The sequence below is a fragment of the Pseudochaenichthys georgianus genome, chromosome 14 (genome assembly GCF_902827115.2).
Source record: "Pseudochaenichthys georgianus chromosome 14, fPseGeo1.2, whole genome shotgun sequence".
Lineage (NCBI taxonomy): Eukaryota > Metazoa > Chordata > Actinopteri > Perciformes > Channichthyidae > Pseudochaenichthys > Pseudochaenichthys georgianus.
The window spans coordinates 39,366,106-39,383,880 of NC_047516.1; the positions used below are offsets into that span (position 1 = coordinate 39,366,106).

The 17,775-nt window shown below is 38.8% G+C and overlaps 1 long non-coding RNA gene across 1 annotated transcript in view; it reads left to right on the top strand.

The window, feature by feature from the left end:
* Nucleotides 1–11,795, top strand: part of LOC117458633 (uncharacterized) — a 26,907-nt gene extending 15,112 nt beyond the window's left edge. The window contains exons 2-6 of the long non-coding RNA XR_004553444.1: nucleotides 5,972–6,038; nucleotides 6,324–6,469; nucleotides 6,899–6,983; nucleotides 7,417–7,634; nucleotides 10,974–11,795. This is a non-coding gene — a long non-coding RNA (uncharacterized lncRNA). The remainder of the gene's footprint in view (nucleotides 1–5,971; nucleotides 6,039–6,323; nucleotides 6,470–6,898; nucleotides 6,984–7,416; nucleotides 7,635–10,973) is intronic.
* The last annotated feature ends 5,980 nt before the right edge of the window (nucleotides 11,796–17,775 follow it).

Consider the following 17,775-nt stretch of genomic DNA (forward strand, 5'->3'; position numbering starts at 1 on the left):
TGGAACAGGTAGCAGAGAGAAGACGAGGTTCAAGTAGGTTCATTAATGTGAACCTTGGGCTTGCACGCCCGCAGCCAGGGATGGAATGTCCGGTGTAATGTGAGTGACAGCCAGTCTAAAGTCGTTGTGAACGTCCAGTGTGTTGCGTGCTTTTGTTTTGATGGCAACAAGTGCGCTGAAGGCTGTTTCTGAGAGATATGTCGTACTGAATGGGAGTATAATCCTGGTCGTGGCATGCAGTGTGAGCTTTGGAGCGAGGCTTGGTCCTTTGACAATCCAAAACTTTTTAAATCCTTTTTCCTGGAAGTATTTCTTTGACAGCGAGTCAGCTTGGATGTCGGTGAGCTCATCTTCGCAATCCAGGTATTCCACATCCTCAATTTTGGCAATAAAGGGATCTAAAACCCACAATTCCTTGGAGACATACTCGTCTATGTCAGCGAACCGTGATTGCATTTCCGTTTGCAGTGCGTTCATATGGCGGATGAATTCGCGACGTACAGACACAGGCACCGTTTCAGGATTGTTTTGGGATTGTTTCAGCAGTAGTGGAAACTGTTGCAGCTCCCCCCTCTCCATTTTCCGGACCCTGTACTCCAGTTTGCGCACAAATGCATCGAGCGTCTCTTTACATTGGAGAATGTTGGACTCCACGCCTTGCAGACGCTTGTTCGTTTCATTGACTGAAGATGTCGGCCAGGTATTTTTAGGTTTTAATCCAGAATGACTCAGTCACTTGCTCTGACAGTGCGCGGTTACGAGTTTGTAGAAACTCTTCAATTTTTTCCTTCAGTTCTACAAAGCGTGCCAGCACTCGGCCGCGTGAGAGCCAGCGCACCTCAGTGTGCAGGAGGAGGGTTTGGTGCGCTTCATCCTCGCACAAGTCTGCGAATAGACGCTTGTTGGTGGGGCGACCTTTGATGAAATTGACTATTTTAACAACAGTTGAGAGTGTTTCGCTGAGGTCTTCTGACAGTTTCTTGCTGGCCAGGGCCTGGCGATGTATCACACAGTGAAATATTGTGCAGTGTGGGGCCTTTTCTTTCAAGCGACTGTTAAATCCCTTGTTTTTCCCCATCATTGAGGCAGCTCTTGTCTTGCAACATGCAACTAAATTCTCATAGGAAAGATTGTGGGATGAGAGGTAAGAATCCACTGCAGTAAAAATGTCCTCACCCTGGGTGGTAGTGGTAAGGTTGACTGACATAAGAATGTCCTGCTTCAAATCTTCCCCATCGATATATTGCACATAAACGATCAGCACAGCCTCGTCTGCTACAGTTGTGGTTTCATCAAGTTGTATGGCAAATGGCCCCTTTCCAAGCTTTCCGAGCAGCTGCAGCTCGCAGTTACTTGCCATCTTGTCAATTCTGTCTTTCACCGTATTGTTTGACAGTGGTACAGTTTTTAGCTTCTCCGCCACCTGCGGGCCGCACAGTTTCTCAACCATCTTAATGCAAGCTGGCTTAATAAGCTGCTCGCCAATGTTGTGCGGTTTCTTTGCCTTTGCTATTAAAAGTGCACATTCAAAAGAGGCCTCGTGGCCTTCTGTGCATCGCTGCCAGCCCTAACAAACGCTGTTCTAATATCCATTGGCTTGTTTGCCTTTGCAAGGTGTTGTTTCTTTATGAAAAAGTCCCGATCACGCCCGACTGTTTCTGGGTGCATGGTCTGTTGGTGTCTCTTCATTTTGCTGGGTTTCATGCTTTCGTTGGCTAGCTTCTCTCTGCATATCACACACTCTGGGCGGGTTTTGTCCGTTCCCTCCATGAAACCGAAGTTAAGATAGCTCTCTAGGTAGGTCCTCATTTTCTTTTTGATTGCAGATGAGCTGTCATCTCCTTTACGTTTTTCAGACATTTTTAGACAAAAATATTCACCTTATGAAGTCGGTCGCTAGCTAGCAAGCGCAGCAAACTGTTATTATTATGAAAGCTGACACAGTAACGTCAATGTTGGCGCGAATCGGAGGAGTATCAGATGAATTTTTTTAATTTTAATTTTAATTAATCAATTCATTTCTATATTTTATTGTAATGTGGAGACAAGGCTTTTAGCGACAATCATGTCGCTAAGGGGGTCGCGCCCCCCAGGTTGGGAACCACTGCTCTAGATGATAGGAAAGGAGGTTTCAAACTTCCTTTAGCTTAGGAACCACTGGACCTCCCTTGACGAAAGGAGAGGAGAAAATGCTGCCCCACAATGCCTAACGGCCGCAGCATTTGCCGTCACACAACAGTCGGCCGTTCACGGAAACAACCGATTATGACCGAGAAATCATATCATGAAAGTTACAGTGCTTATTAAGCATTTTGAACAGTATGTAGTAAGTTGCCAAAGTGCTTTGTTTTGAACGTTCATCAGTATTATAATCGAAAAGTGAAATATGAACGTTAGTTTTCACTGAAATGATCAAATAAAGTCAACATTTCAGTCTTCACTGAGCTGTGTGGAGTTTGTTCAACTTTTAAAAGATGTTTGAATGGTGATATACACAGTGATAGATGTTAAGGACTAACGTTTATAATAAATACATTTGTATCTTTTCATAGTTCATACAATCATACGTATTGGGATCATTTGTATTAATGTGGACCGGAGGGAGAGGGTGACGAGCATAAGTTTCACTTTCCTTTTTTATTTCAATTCCAACTTTGGTCCTGAAGAATATGTTTCTCTGTTGTCCACGTTCATAAAGCAAAGCAGCAGCATCAGAGCACGGTGCAGAGTCTCTAGATGAGTTTACAGTATTCCCTCGTTCTTTTTAAACATCCATGTTGTAGTCCGCTGGATAGAAAACTGTAGTTTCCATAGTTTCCCCACAGCAGCAGACGCACATTTATGACGACCGCTGGTGCATCATAAACACGTCGGATAGATGGGAGTAACAAATGCGTCACTTCCGGGCAAAAATAACGGCTCCGCCCACTTTTGGGGGAAAACAACGCTGTCAGTTCAACGGCAGTCAACTCAAATTCTGAAGTTTTTGCCAATCCGATCAAAAATTTAAGAAAACCGGAGAATTTTGGCTCTTCAAAGAGCCCGATTCCAATGGCCAGACAGGCAAACAATTGCATTAAGCCATTAGAAATCGACAATCGGGCTCGATATATGGTTAAATATATAGGCTATCGATTTTCATAGATGAGAGTAACATCTACGTCACTTTACGGCCCCGCCCACTTTTGGGGGAAACAACGCTGTCATTTGAATGGCGATCAAGCCTGAAGCCACAGAGCTCTTCCTTTACTATCGTTTCTTCTTAGAGGAAGTTCAGAAACACTGAACTCCTGATTATTTGTAATGTTTGAGGTGCAATAAACGACACAGCAGCTTTTTGGCATGATACAATTATTATGTTCCGCCTTGCTCATGAGAGTAACAGCTGGAGAAATGACAGCCTCGTCTACTGATTTTAATTTATATATCAAGACCGATTGTCGATTACCAATGATCGAATGTAATTATTTGCCTGACTGGCCATCGTAATCGAGCTCTTTTAAGATCCAAAAATCCACGGTTTTCCAAAAAATTTGATCGGATTGGCAAAAACTTCAGAATTTGTATTGACCGCCATTCAAATGACAGCATTGTTTTCCACCAAAAGTGGACGGGCCGTAATTTTTGCCCGGAAGTGACATAGGTGTTCTCTAAAGTACCACAGTCTCTTCTCCTAAATCCTTTTGAATTCTCCTATCCCTTAACCCCGTGACATTTCACTCAGAGGTCAAGGAATAGACGATAGGGTTAGAATTTAGGAGCTGATTTTTGGATTATCCGACTGCAACCCTACTGTCTCTGAGCGGGCGAGTGGCGCTGAGCGAATTTGTCGGACATTTTGCAGACAGAAACATCAACATGTGGCCGAATTTGGATGTGAAGTTGGGGATTCTTGGAGTCGGGACATTTGGTGTTAAGCGGTTAGTAACGTCTGATTATTGGAGAGGGGTCTGCCTGCACACCTCCACTCTCAGGACAGTTCCGGTGCAGAACTCCACTCTCAGGGCACCTCCACTCTCAGGACAGGAAGTGCACGCTAAGAATTCCAAAATAAAATCACCACTATCCAAACAGGAAATGCACGCAAAAACAAAATAAAATCGGATCGTGACGGATCGTGACACTTATTATATGTATATATCTATATATATATAGATAAAATCCGTTAATATATGGATGAGTGGGGGGGGGGCAGGGGGCGGGGGGCTGGACACGGGCCGTGGGGGGACACCCGAGACCGGTAGAAACCGGGTGAAATAGCCAAAAAAATTAAAAATAATAAAACCGGGGAAAAGTGAAAAAGAGTCCCCTGTGCGCATTCACACCGCAGTACTTTTCCCACAAAGGTTCATGAGAACTTAGTTCATGAGAACTCTTTTGTCGCGTTCACACCAAAAAGAGCCGAAACTAAAATTAGTTCCTTTTTACCCCCTTTTCCGTCCCTGCTAGAGAGCAGGGACTTTCGTGGGAGAAAAAGGTTCCTATGTCTGATTGGCTGGGAGGATTGCAAACCACGCCCCGTAAAACTCCCCAAAAAATGTGTGAAGCCGCCATTTTATTATCCTCGCATTAGCATTATTAGCATTAGCATTAGCCCAGCGCAGAAACGCAGAGAGACTAACTTATGGCAACACAAAATAAAACATGGGAGCGGTGGAGATGAGGAGGTGTCGGCGTTCTGGCGATTTACTCGGAAGGCTTCAGTAGAAGCTGCTGGGAGTCCCAGCAGCTTCTACTGAAGCCTTCCCCAACTCCGGGGACTTCCGGCCGGGGACTTTGGGCGGCAGTATACGCCGTGAAGTGGTTTGCGGCCTGCCAGTAAACCCAAAGCAGAAGAAGAAGAAGTGACGTCAGCGGCTTCATTTGCCTAATCCTCCCCCAGGGACTTTTTCCGGTGTGAACGCGATCTGTACTTAGTTCATGAGAACTAAAGAGTTCGCATGAACCTTTGTGGGAAAAGTACTGCGGTGTGAATGCGCCAATAGTGATTTGAAAACTTCCATCAAACGAGTCCTTCGGTGGGCGGGAAAAAAAACGCGTCAGAATCGTCAATTCCTGTACTGACAGTGGAGGTGTCCTGAGAGTGGAGGTCTGCACCGGAACTGTCCTGAGAGTGGAGGTCTGCAGGCAGGCTCCCATGGGTGACTCTGACATTGTTGTGTTACAGGTCTTGTTGTTTGGTTGAGGGTAAAAAACATCTCAAACGTCGTGACTTTTCCTAAAATGGGTATATTGATCATCGAGTGAATTTTGGGGCTTGGGGAATTAAGAGAGAGAGAAAAAATATATACTTTGCCGCCACACCCCGTTGCCAAGCAACACTTTAGGTCACGCAGCTCCGTGATCACCTGAAGCTCAGCCGCTGTAACGGACCGGTGAGCGGAGCAAAACACACATTTCAAGTTAGACCAAACACACTTAGCTATTTTATCTACCTCTGGAACTAGCTAAACTAATAATAATAATAATGCATTTTATTTATATAGCGCTTTTCACAACTCAAAGATGCTTACTAAACTAAAACTAAACTAAACTAGTTATACATATGTTTATTCTTCACTGTCGGGTCACTCATTAGCTGCATGAGATACTGACGGGCTGTCAGGAGAGGGAGAGAGAGGGAGAGAGAGGGGGAGAGAGCGCTCCGTTTATTACACCGGTGTTATTATCTAAAGTGAATGTTAATTTTGAATAATAACGTAGTAAATATACTATTAGTGGTTTGTTTAAAATGTATTCATTGTTTTGTTTTTTGTTTGTAGAAGAATACCATTTATTGATTTATTGTAAAATGAATCTGAACGTTTTGATCTGTTACGATGATAAACTGAAGCAATATAAAAATTAACCCCATTAACTGAGTTTTAAATCGTTTTTTTCCTAGTCCTACTAAGTAGGCTATATAAGGAAAATTATATCTCTGCGAGTGCTGACTGAACTGAATGTCCTATATGTTTATCTTGTGTTTCAGGGGTGGATCACATGAAGTTCCAATCAAGAGACTTTTCTAAAACATTGTCGCCTTCGTCACGGAAAAGGTGCGAACTGGCCCTGAATTCACACTGACTGTGTATGTCAGTCAATTGGCAAACTATACTATGCCCTGCCACTCCACTACAGGCCCCTCCAACACACTACGCTCCACTTTCCAATCAGTCCCCAAAACTGTAATACCAGTTTTTTTTCCAATTAAAAACATCCAAACTATCCCCTTAGATGGTGCCGACTTTGAACAAGGCAGCTACCCAGGAATTTGCTGCACAGAAAAAACATGACATTGTAGTTACAATCAAATTACATAGTTTTGTTATTGTGTTTTTCAGATATCTGAAGAATTTCATGGGATCACCAGCAAAGACCTCCTGGGGACCTTCGGTGCATTCTTTGACAAACATGTGCCTGCCTGCTGAAACTGCACCTGGCTAGGAAGGGAGCTTTTGGACAGAAGATGGAAGACCTCTTGGAAAAAGTGAGTGAAGTGCCTCAATCTAAGAGCATGCAAAAGTTGAGGGGAAAATGGCCGGAGCCGGGTCCACACCAAAGCCCTTTCCCCCCGTTTGAAAATATGAAATGCTCCTTCGCCTAACATTTGGAGGAGCAAAAACGCTCTGATGGAAAGGCTTCAGTAAAAATGGATGTTAAAAGTCATTGCTTGGTGTTCTTAGTTGGTGCAATTTGAGAACTATAATAACAGTATTTTTAATTTTCAAAAGTAGAAATTGTCCGCAGGATTGCAGTTTTTCTTTTCTTGTCTTTTGTCAGTCTTTTACCGAAGCATGCTACTGGGATCTGACCTGTTCTTCGTCCTCCTCATTACTATACAGAACGTCGGAGTTTGTATAGATTCACTACGGCACTAAACTAATATGTTTGTGTGTTTCCACTGGGTACTCCTTAGACATCCGACATTGTGTCTCACCGAAAGACAGCAGCACTGAGAGGCCTGCCGAGATGACACAACCAAGTTTCTTCTGGAGTGTTTGGTAAGTAATACTAACTGTAGGAAATAAACTTACACAATACAAGTAATATTGTTTAATGTAGCTTAAACATTTTATGCATAATACACTTTGTGTAAGATTTAATTTTGAGACCAGAGATGTTTTCACCTCATGAATCCGAGGGTGATGAGTTCACCCAAAATCTAAAATAAATATCAGCGCTGTTTGAGCAACAGCCAACCCGATACAGCTGGCCATTGTTGTCTGGTGTTCTTTGTCAGAAAATACTTCTTTATAGAACTCGGCACAACAAGGGTGGTGGTGATAGCCGCCGTGCTGTTGAGTTGCAATTATAACTTCCACAAGCTGAACGGTAAGACTTAGTAGCTAGGTGCTAAAGTTAGAATCAGTGGATGTGTATTTTGTCGTCTAGTTTTCCATAGCACTCATTGATGCATATTTGACTTTTCCTCAGGACGCTGACCATGAAGAAGGATTGCTCAGAGGTGTGTCTGTGGCCATCCTCACCGTCATTGAAGATGATGATGCCGCCATATCGCCAAATGTGCGAGACGTGGCTGTTGTGTGGGAAGGGACCATTGTACTGCATGACCTGCCAGACCTCTCTACTGCCTTTGCATACCTCTTTGGCCTACTTTATGCACTGAACATGGATTATCCAAAGGAGACGAGGTATACCTTTGAAGCCATTCAGACTATCTTTTACGAGCTTGGCTCTCGATGCTCGCAGCGCATAAGGTCTCTGAAAACAAAGCTTTTGCTGTGAATGTTAATGGGGAAGCCAGACATGACTTTAACCTATGTTTCGCCTGTTCTAGTGCATTGTGGTTAGTGCTCAGGTAAAACCTCACAGCATTCATTTCATTTTAAGCATATAAGTTCTCTTCTGAAATAGAGAATCAAAGAATGTGTGGATGTGTAAGTTGCCTGATCAAAAGAGGGGCATATCCAGTATTTCTACTGTTCAAGTTCATTGTTAGTGGTCAGGTAAAACTTCAATGTACAGTGGGGCAAAAAAGTATTTAGTCAGCCACCAACTGTGCAAGTTCTCCCCCTTAAAAAGATGAGAGGCCTGTAATGTTCATCCTAGGTACACTTCAACTATGAGAGACAGAATGGGGGGAAAGAATCCAGGATATCACATTGTAGGATTTTAAATGAATTAATTGGTAAATTCCTCTGTAAAATAAGTATTTGGTCACCTACAAACAAACAAGATGTCTGGCTCTCACAGACCTGTAACTTCTTCTTTAAGAGCCTCCTCTGTCCTCCACTCGTTAACTGTATTAATGGAACCTGTTTGAACTCGTTATCAGTATAAAAGACACCTGTCCACAACCTCAAACAGTCACACTCCAAACTCCACTATGGCCAAGACCAAAGAGCTGTCAAAGGACACCAGAAACAAAATGGTAGACCTGCACCAGGCTGGGAAGACTGCATCTGCAATAGGTAAGCAGCTTGGTGTGAAGAAATCAACTGAGGGAGCAATTATTAGAAAATGGAAGACATACAAGACCACTGATAATCTCCCTCGATCTGGGGCTCCACGCAAGATCTCACCCCGTGGGGTCAAAATGATCACAAGAAGAGACGGTGAGCAAAGATCCCAGAACCACACGGGGGACCGAGTCCATGACCTGCAGAGAGCTGGGCCCAAAGTAACAAAGGCTACCATCAGTAACACACTACGCCGCCAGGGACTCAAACCCTGCAGTGCCAGACGTGTCCCCTGCTTAAGCCAGTACATGTCCAGGCCCGTCTGAAGTTTGCTAGAGAGCATTTAGATGGTCCAGAAGAGGATTGGGAGAATGTCATATGGTCAGATGAAACCAAAATAGAACTTTTTGGTAAAAACTCAACTAGACGTGTTTGGAGGAGAAAGAATGCTGAGTTGCTTCCAAAGAACACCTACTGTGAAACATGGGGGTGGAAACATCAGGCTTTGGGGCTTTCTGCAAAGGGACGGACGACTGATCCGTGTAAAGGAAAGAATGAATGGGGCCATGTATCGTGAGATTTTGAGTGACAACCTCCTTCCATCAGCAACGGCATTGAAGATGAAACGTGGCTGGGTCTTTCAGCATGGCAATGATCCCAAACACACCGCCCGGGCAACGAAGGAGTGGCTTCGTAAGAAGCATTTCAAGGTCCTGGAGTGGCCTAGCCAGTCTCCAGATCTCAACCCCATAGAAATCTTTGGAGGGAGTTGAAAGTCTGTGTTGCCCAGCGACAGCCCCAAAACATCACTGCTCTAGAGGAGATCTGCATGGAGGAATGGGCCAAAGCACCAGCAACAGTGAAAACCTTGTGAAGACTTACAGAAAACGTTTCACCTCTGTCATTGCCAACAAAGGGTATATTACAAAGTATTGAGATGAACTTTTGTTATTGACCAAATACTTATTTTCCACCATCATTTGCAAATAAATTCTTTAAAAGTCAGACGATGTGATTTTCTGGATTCTTTCCCCCATTCTGTCTCTCATAGTTGAAGTGTACCTAGGATGAAAATTACAGGCCTCTCATCTTTTTAAGTGGGAGAACTTGCACAATTGGTAGCTTACTAAATACTTTTTTGCCCCACTCTATATACATGCTTGCACATGCAGTCATTTTAAGCATGTGAAAATTGTGAGTTGCCAGTTGACAAGAGGCACTGTACTGTAATTGTTATATTTGTTTATTCTTAAATTCTTTGATTGTGATGTGCTGAAGAGGTTGAGGCCTGATATATCACAATGATGTCAGGTGTGTGAATCCTATTTTGACCTGATGGATAAAAGCAGAAGCGATCCTCAGAATCTGTGTTCAAAGGCCATCATCATGTTCTGTTCAAAGCAGCTTTGCTAGATGTGTATGTGATGTCAAGAAATGTCCTTAACTTGTGTTATGTTGCAAAAACGTGCATTTTTTCAAATCCATATCTTCAGCATGTGAAGAATGCATGTTATCAACATCTAGCAAAGCTGCTTTAAACAGAAAATAATGATGGCATGGGGTCTGCGAGACACAGAGGAACTCAGCCTGAGCGCGCGCGCACACACACACACACACACTCACAGCCAGGCTGTGTGTGGAAATCCGTTACGTCACTTTACTCAGGAAGAAAACAATGGAAAAAGATAAATCCCCAACGAGGCGTTCTGGGGCAGCAGACAGGTCTTCTCTGTGTTAGTTTTACTCACTACAGGGTGCACTTTGAGGGTTTGTGACTGCAGACCGTTTACATGCAGACAAACCTACATAACACACAAGGGCACGGGTAATAACCCGGGAAAGCATGACATGGGACCTTAAGAGAGAATGTTTTGTGTGCTTGTGGACAAAAGACGTTACAAGAAGTTCATATCATTGAATCGGAATAAATAACTGAATAAATAATTGATTTTAGTTTATTTTCAATGTTGATTGCAATCTCCAGCGTGACAATATCTCAATGTTGATTCAATGACTTTTTGCAATCTGATAATAACATTGTGTCAATGTATAATGCAATGCATAATATAGTTAAATCAATGTTGATCCAATTCTACATTCTTTCAATGTTGATCATATCGTAATTGAATCAAGGTTGATTCATTGTTGGGATTGGTTGAAAATGCAATGTTGTTTCAATGCTGATCATAGCGAGCACATTCACTGTTGTTTCAATGTCTGACTTCAATGTTGATCACAATCTTCAGCGTGACCATGTCTCAATGTTGATTCAATGACTTTTTGATATCTGCACATTTGCGTGCGGCAAATGTACGTAATCAGAAGAAATGGAACGTAATCAGAAGAAATGGAACCCAGTAATTACATCTAAACCATGTATTTATATTTATATATATATTTATATTTATCATCATTTTATGCATTTCTTAGAAAAAGTGGTAGTTTGGTAAACAGTGACATCAGCGACATGTCTGGTCTGTAAAATGCCCGAAAAGTAAAAGAATGGGAGATAAATATCCCAAAGTCTCCACATCTTGTTATGTTTGTAATGTGTTTCTGGTCCTCTTTCAGTTGAGACAGTGTCGATGAAGGATGTGTCAGGACGTAGAACTCCTGTGTGAACATTGGATGAAGCCAGGTTCATATTCTTGTTTCATGTTGTTGACATATTACAGTCAAAGGTTTGCACCGAGCGAAATGTCTTTGTGTTGCGCCATAAATCAGAAAATACTGCATTAAAAAAGTCATTTACTGCATTTTTCTACTGATAGTGTGTGATATCAATAATGTACAGGCTTTCAGATTGATATTTTGTGTGTGTTTGTGGTCCTCTTTCAGTTGAGACACTGTAGGTGAAGGAGGCTTCAGGAAAAGACTGGATGTCTTTCAGTCGAGACACTGATATTAACAGGGAAACCCTGCAGGACTCAAATGCCTCGTCTCTGTTCCCCTAAACTCATTTGGGAGTGATGACTGATTATTGTCAGTCCCGGGGGACTGCGGCAGGCTGGCTTGACTGTGGCCCATTCCCAAACCGCCCCCTACACCCACTGTTCGAAATGGGGGGGAGCCAGGGGGAGCTTGGCTCCCCTGAAGAGGGAGGGGGCTCCCCTGAAGGCCGACTTTGAGATAAATAGGGGGAGCCCAAAATAATCGTGCATATTTGTGTTACACAGTATAGAAATGTTGAGTTTCTGTAAATAACAGTTCTTGAAATAAATAATAGTTATGGTTCATTACAGTTTCTGAATATTTGTTTTATATTTGTGAATATTTCTGGGTGTTGCCATCTGTACGTGGCGGCGCTGCATTCTTTACGCTACTTACGTTGCTATGGTTACGGTGGCAATGCCGGCGCCGTATTTGAAATGTTCATATTGATATTTTTTTAACTCTGGCTTTGTAATAAAAAATATGGCAAAATGAAAACAACCAAGCAGCTTTTGGATTCACAAGCAAAGGAGCGAAGGAGTCTAAAAATGACAACGTGAACGGAACAACTTTTAGTTGGCCGGCTGTAAGCGGCGTTAGGGTCGAGTTAGACAGCTTCACACATGCCCCTTTCACACCAGCGCCTTTTCAGCTCCCGCTCGGAGCTAGAAACTGAAAAGCGCTGGTGTGAAAGCCGCAACAGAGGGAGAGGCCTGCCGATGCGGAGCCTGAAGAGGCTTCAACAATGGCCACAGCCGGCGTAGTGACACCGTCTGTAGTAGTAGCAAAGTGATTCTATAGCAATTCATCGAATCCGCGCTGCTGCGCCAGTCAGCAGAGCGTGCGTGTGATATATGTAGTAGCAGGATGTGCACTGAAAAATAGGGCTCCCCCGAAAGCAAATGGGTAACTCGAACACTGCCTACACCCTCCCCCTCCCTTTGCGCGTTCACGCGGAGGGCCCGCCATATTAAGTGCTGTTCCAAACCAACGAGTGTGGAGCGGTGTGGAGGGGGAGTGGGCTATCAAGCCCTCAAACAGCGAGTCTGCAGCGGTGCTGACTGGAGACCGGTCTCAACGCTGTGTGTCCGTCAGGAAACACGCTGTTTACATGTAGTTCCAGCAAACATCCACTGATAAACTGCGATGATACCTCAACCTCATGATAACCTCATATGTTTTTAACTTAGGATCATACCTGTGTTTAGTCTAGAAAAAGGTAAATGTGTGCATTGTATTATAAAGTTGTGTATATTCCGTGTGGATGGGAGACTTTTTTTAAATCGACTTCGGTTCGAAATCGGTTTCGTCTCCGTGTGGACGGGGCCTTAGTGTCCTCATTGAGTGTTGTTAGAGGGAAGGTGATGCAACACACTGGTAACATGCCCCTGTCCCAGCTTTTTTGGAACATAAAACATTTGTGAATATTTGCCAAAAAAACTAAAGTTGATCAGTTTGAACTTTACATAATTGTCTTTGTACTTCATTGGAATTGGAGTTGGTAAGCCTGTTTTAAATGTTATATTTGTTATGCAAGTTGGTCTCCAAGAAGGAGGGACAAGAGAAAATTGCCATTTTAGTCGAGAACGCTTTTATTTTGTCTAAGGACAAGCATATTTAACACACCAACAGTGCATGTTTTAGCATTCTGGGCATGGATTTTATGAAATTGAATAGGTGGGAAAGAAAACGTCCTCCAATTCTGGAATTCCCTATATGCATAAATGTGGTACATTAATGTTTCCATTGTGCCTGGCTGGAGTCCAGGGTCTGTAATAATGAGATAAAAAGTCATAATAATGAGATAAAAGTCATAATGAGATAAAAAGTCATAATTATGAGATAAGAAGTGCGCATGCGCTGCAGTGGCGCTGTCTTTAAAGATCCCTTCATCACCTTGCTGCTCTCCACCATGCAAACAGCATCTATCTAGTCCTAAATAAGGTAACTATTACAGGTGACTTTTGTAAATGTTAGATGTTACATATAGCCTATATTGCAGCTAAACTACAACAAAGCAGTTCATAGCTTTGACATTACCTGTTATGAATATAATATATATGCCTATAGTTTTGTGGTAACGTTCACGCCACTAATGACAATAGTGTAGGCATACTGCTGCTGTGAGTTGCTCTAACTCTAACCCGTGAACGTTACCACAAAACTATAGGCATATATATTATATATATTATATTCATAACAGGTAATGTCAAAGCTATAAACTGCATTGTTGTAGTTTAGCTGCAATATAGGCTATATGTAACATCTAACATTTACAAAAGTCACCTGTAATAGTTACCTTATTTAGGACTAGATGCCGTTTGCATGGTGGAGAGCAGCAAGGTGATGAAGGGACCTTTGAAGACAGCGCCACTGCAGCGCATGCGCACTTCTTATCTCATTATTTCGACTTTCTTATCTCATAATTATGACTTTTTATCTCATTATGACTTTTTATCTCATTATTTCGACTTTTTTTTATCTCATTATGACTTTTTATCTCATAATTATGACTTTTTATCTCATAATTATGACTTTTTATCTCATGACTTTTTATCTCATTATTTCGACTTTTTTTATCTCATTATGACTTTTTATCTCATAATTATGACTTTTTATCTCATTATTATGACTTTTTATCTCATTATGACTTTTTATCTCATTATTTCGACTTTTTTTATCTCATTATGACTTTTTATCTCATTATGACTTTTTATCTCATAATGACTTTTTATCTCATTATTTCGACTTTTTTTATCTCATTATGACTTTTTATCTCATAATTATGACTTTTTATCTCATTATTATGACTTTTTATCTCATAATTATGACTTTTTATCTCATGACTTTTTATCTCATTATTTCGACTTTTTTTATCTCATTATGACTTTTTATCTCATAATTATGACTTTTTATCTCATAATTATGACTTTTTATCTCATTATTATGACTTTTTATCTCATAATTATGACTTTTTATCTCATGACTTTTTATCTCATTATTTCGACTTTTTTTATCTCATTATGACTTTTTATCTCATAATTATGACTTTTTATCTCATAATTATGACTTTTTATCTCATTATGACTTTTTATCTCATGACTTTTTATCTCATTATTTCGACTTTTTTTATCTCATTATGACTTTTTATCTCATAATTATGACTTTTTATCTCATTATTATGACTTTTTATCTCATTATGACTTTTTATCTCATTATTTCGACTTTTTTTATCTCATTATGACTTTTTATCTCATTATGACTTTTTATCTCATAATGACTTTTTATCTCATTATTTCGACTTTTTTTATCTCATTATGACTTTTTATCTCATAATTATGACTTTTTATCTCATAATGACTTTTTATCTCATGACTTTTTATCTCATTATTTCGACTTTTTTTATCTCATTATGACTTTTTATCTCATAATTATGACTTTTTATCTCATGACTTTTTATCTCATTATTTCGACTTTTTTTATCTCATTATGACTTTTTATCTCATTATGACTTTTTATCTCATAATTATGACTTTTTATCTCATTATGACTTTTTATCTCATGACTTTTTATCTCATTATTTCGACTTTTTTTATCTCATAATTATGACTTTTTATCTCATAATTATGACTTTTTATCTCATAATGACTTTTTATCCCATTATTTCGACTTTTTTTATCTCATTATGACTTTTTATCTCATAATTATGACTTTTTATCTCATTATGACTTTTTATCTCATAATGACTTTTTATCTCATGACTTTTTATCTCATTATTTCGACTTTTTTATCTCATTATGACTTTTTATCTCATAATTATGACTTTTTATCTCATGACTTTTTATCTCATTATTTCGACTTTTTTTATCTCATGACTTTTTATCTCATAATTATGACTTTTTTATCTCATAATTATGACTTTTTATCTCATCATATGGACTTTTTATCTCATTATGACTGTTTTATCTCATTTATGACTTTTTATCTCATTAATCGACTTTTTTATCTCATTATTATGACTTTTTTACTCTCATTATGGACTTTTTATCTCATATTATGAACTTTCTATCTCATTAATTATGACTTTTTTATCTCATTATATGACTTTTATCTCATCATTGACTTTTTTGATCTCATTATGGACTTTTTATCATCATTATCATGACTTTTTTAATCTAATCATTATGACTTTTTTATCTCATTATGATCGACTTTTTTATCTCATTATTATGACTTTTTATCATCATTATTGCGACTTTTATCTCATCAACTTGACTTTTTATCTCATTATGACCTTTTTATCTCATCATTTATGGACTTTTTATCTCATTATTAATGACTTTTTATCTCATAATTATGACTTTTTATCTCATTATTATGACTTTTTATCTCATGACTTTTTATCTCATTATTTCGACTTTTTTTATCTCATTATGACTTTTTATCTCATAATTATGACTTTTTATCTCATAATGACTTTTTATCTCATAATTATGACTTTTTATCTCATAATGACTTTTTATCTCATGACTTTTTATCTCATTATTTCGACTTTTTTTATCTCATTATGACTTTTATCTCATAATTATGACTTTTTATCTCATTATGACTTTTTATCTCATGACTTTTTATCTCATTATTTCGACTTTTTTTATCTCATTATGACTTTTTATCTCATAATTATGACTTTTTATCTCATGACTTTTTATCTCATTATTTCGACTTTTTTTATCTCATGACTTTTTATCTCATAATTATGACTTTTTATCTCATAATTATGACTTTTTATCTCATGACTTTTTATCTCATGACTTTTTATCTCATTATTTCGACTTTTTTTATCTCATAATGACTTTTTATCTCATAATGACTTTTTATCTCATTATTTCGACTTTTTTTATCTCATTATGACTTTTTATCTCATTATGACTTTTTATCTCATGACTTTTTATCTCATTATTTCGACTTTTTTTATCTCATTATGACTTTTTATCTCATTATGACTTTTTATCTCATAATTATGACTTTTTATCTCATGACTTTTTATCTCATTATTTCGACTTTTTTTATCTCATTATGACTTTTTATCTCATAATTATGACTTTTTATCTCATTATGACTTTTTATCTCATGACTTTTTATCTCATTATTTCGACTTTTTTTATCTCATTATGACTTTTTATCTCATTATGACTTTTTATCTCATAATTATGACTTTTTATCTCATTATGACTTTTTATCTCATTATTTCGACTTTTTTTATCTCATAATGATGACTTTTTATCTCATAATGACTTTTTATCTCATAATGACTTTTTATCTCATTATTTCGACTTTTTTTATCTCATTATGACTTTTTATCTCATAATTATGACTTTTTATCTCATTATGACTTTTTATCTCATTATGACTTTTTATCTCATGACTTTTTATCTCATTATTTCGACTTTTTTTATCTCATTATGACTTTTTATCTCATTATGACTTTTTATCTCATTATGACTTTTTATCTCATAATGACTTTTTATCTCATGACTTTTTATCTCATTATTTCGACTTTTTTTATCTCATTATGACTTTTTATCTCATAATTATGACTTTTTATCTCATTATGACTTTTTATCTCATGACTTTTTATCTCATTATTTCGACTTTTTTTATCTCATAATTATGACTTTTTATCTCATAATGACTTTTTATCTCAATTATTACTTTTCATGGGGATTTTATTTTTTTCAAGTGGCGGAAATGGGCTTCCATAGGTATGCACTCATAACAAGATATAGCCTTTCACACTGCTTCAGGCTTTGTATACCATGTATATTAAGATAGGTGGTAATGGTACTATAGCAGTGTTGGGTATTGTAGCTCATATTCAGTGTTTTGAACACATATCCATTCAGGTTCTGTTTTTGCTGTATAGTTATTTATGGGCATTGTGCGTTTCCTACAAACCTTTCAGAGGACGTCACAATACTGATGAATAAAGCAACAGTACTGGTATATTTTAATAAAGTGAATTATTTGGTGAACTCCTGGAAGCTCCACTCTCCAGTACTTTAGGTCAACATCGAGACCAGTTTATTTTCTGTTCCAAGGTATTTATATTACTTATTCAATCGATGTTTGTTTTGATGTGTTGATGCAGCTTCATGCTAACAGTTTGGACCGTGCTAACATTCACTGCAGAGGGATTCCTTTAACCTTTCAAACGGTTTCCCAATATGTTTAGCTATGAAAGCTACGAGGCAGATTTACAAAATGTGCAACACTACAAAGGTCAGGGACTGATCTGATTTTAAAACATGTTTGGCTCCGTCAGTAGGAATCCAATCAACTACTAAGAGAGCAACAATAATAGAGTGTGCTTTCTGATTGATGTACTAGCCTTGCTATCAATAACCGTTTCAATCGATAAGCCAATTACATCATACACTAAGAA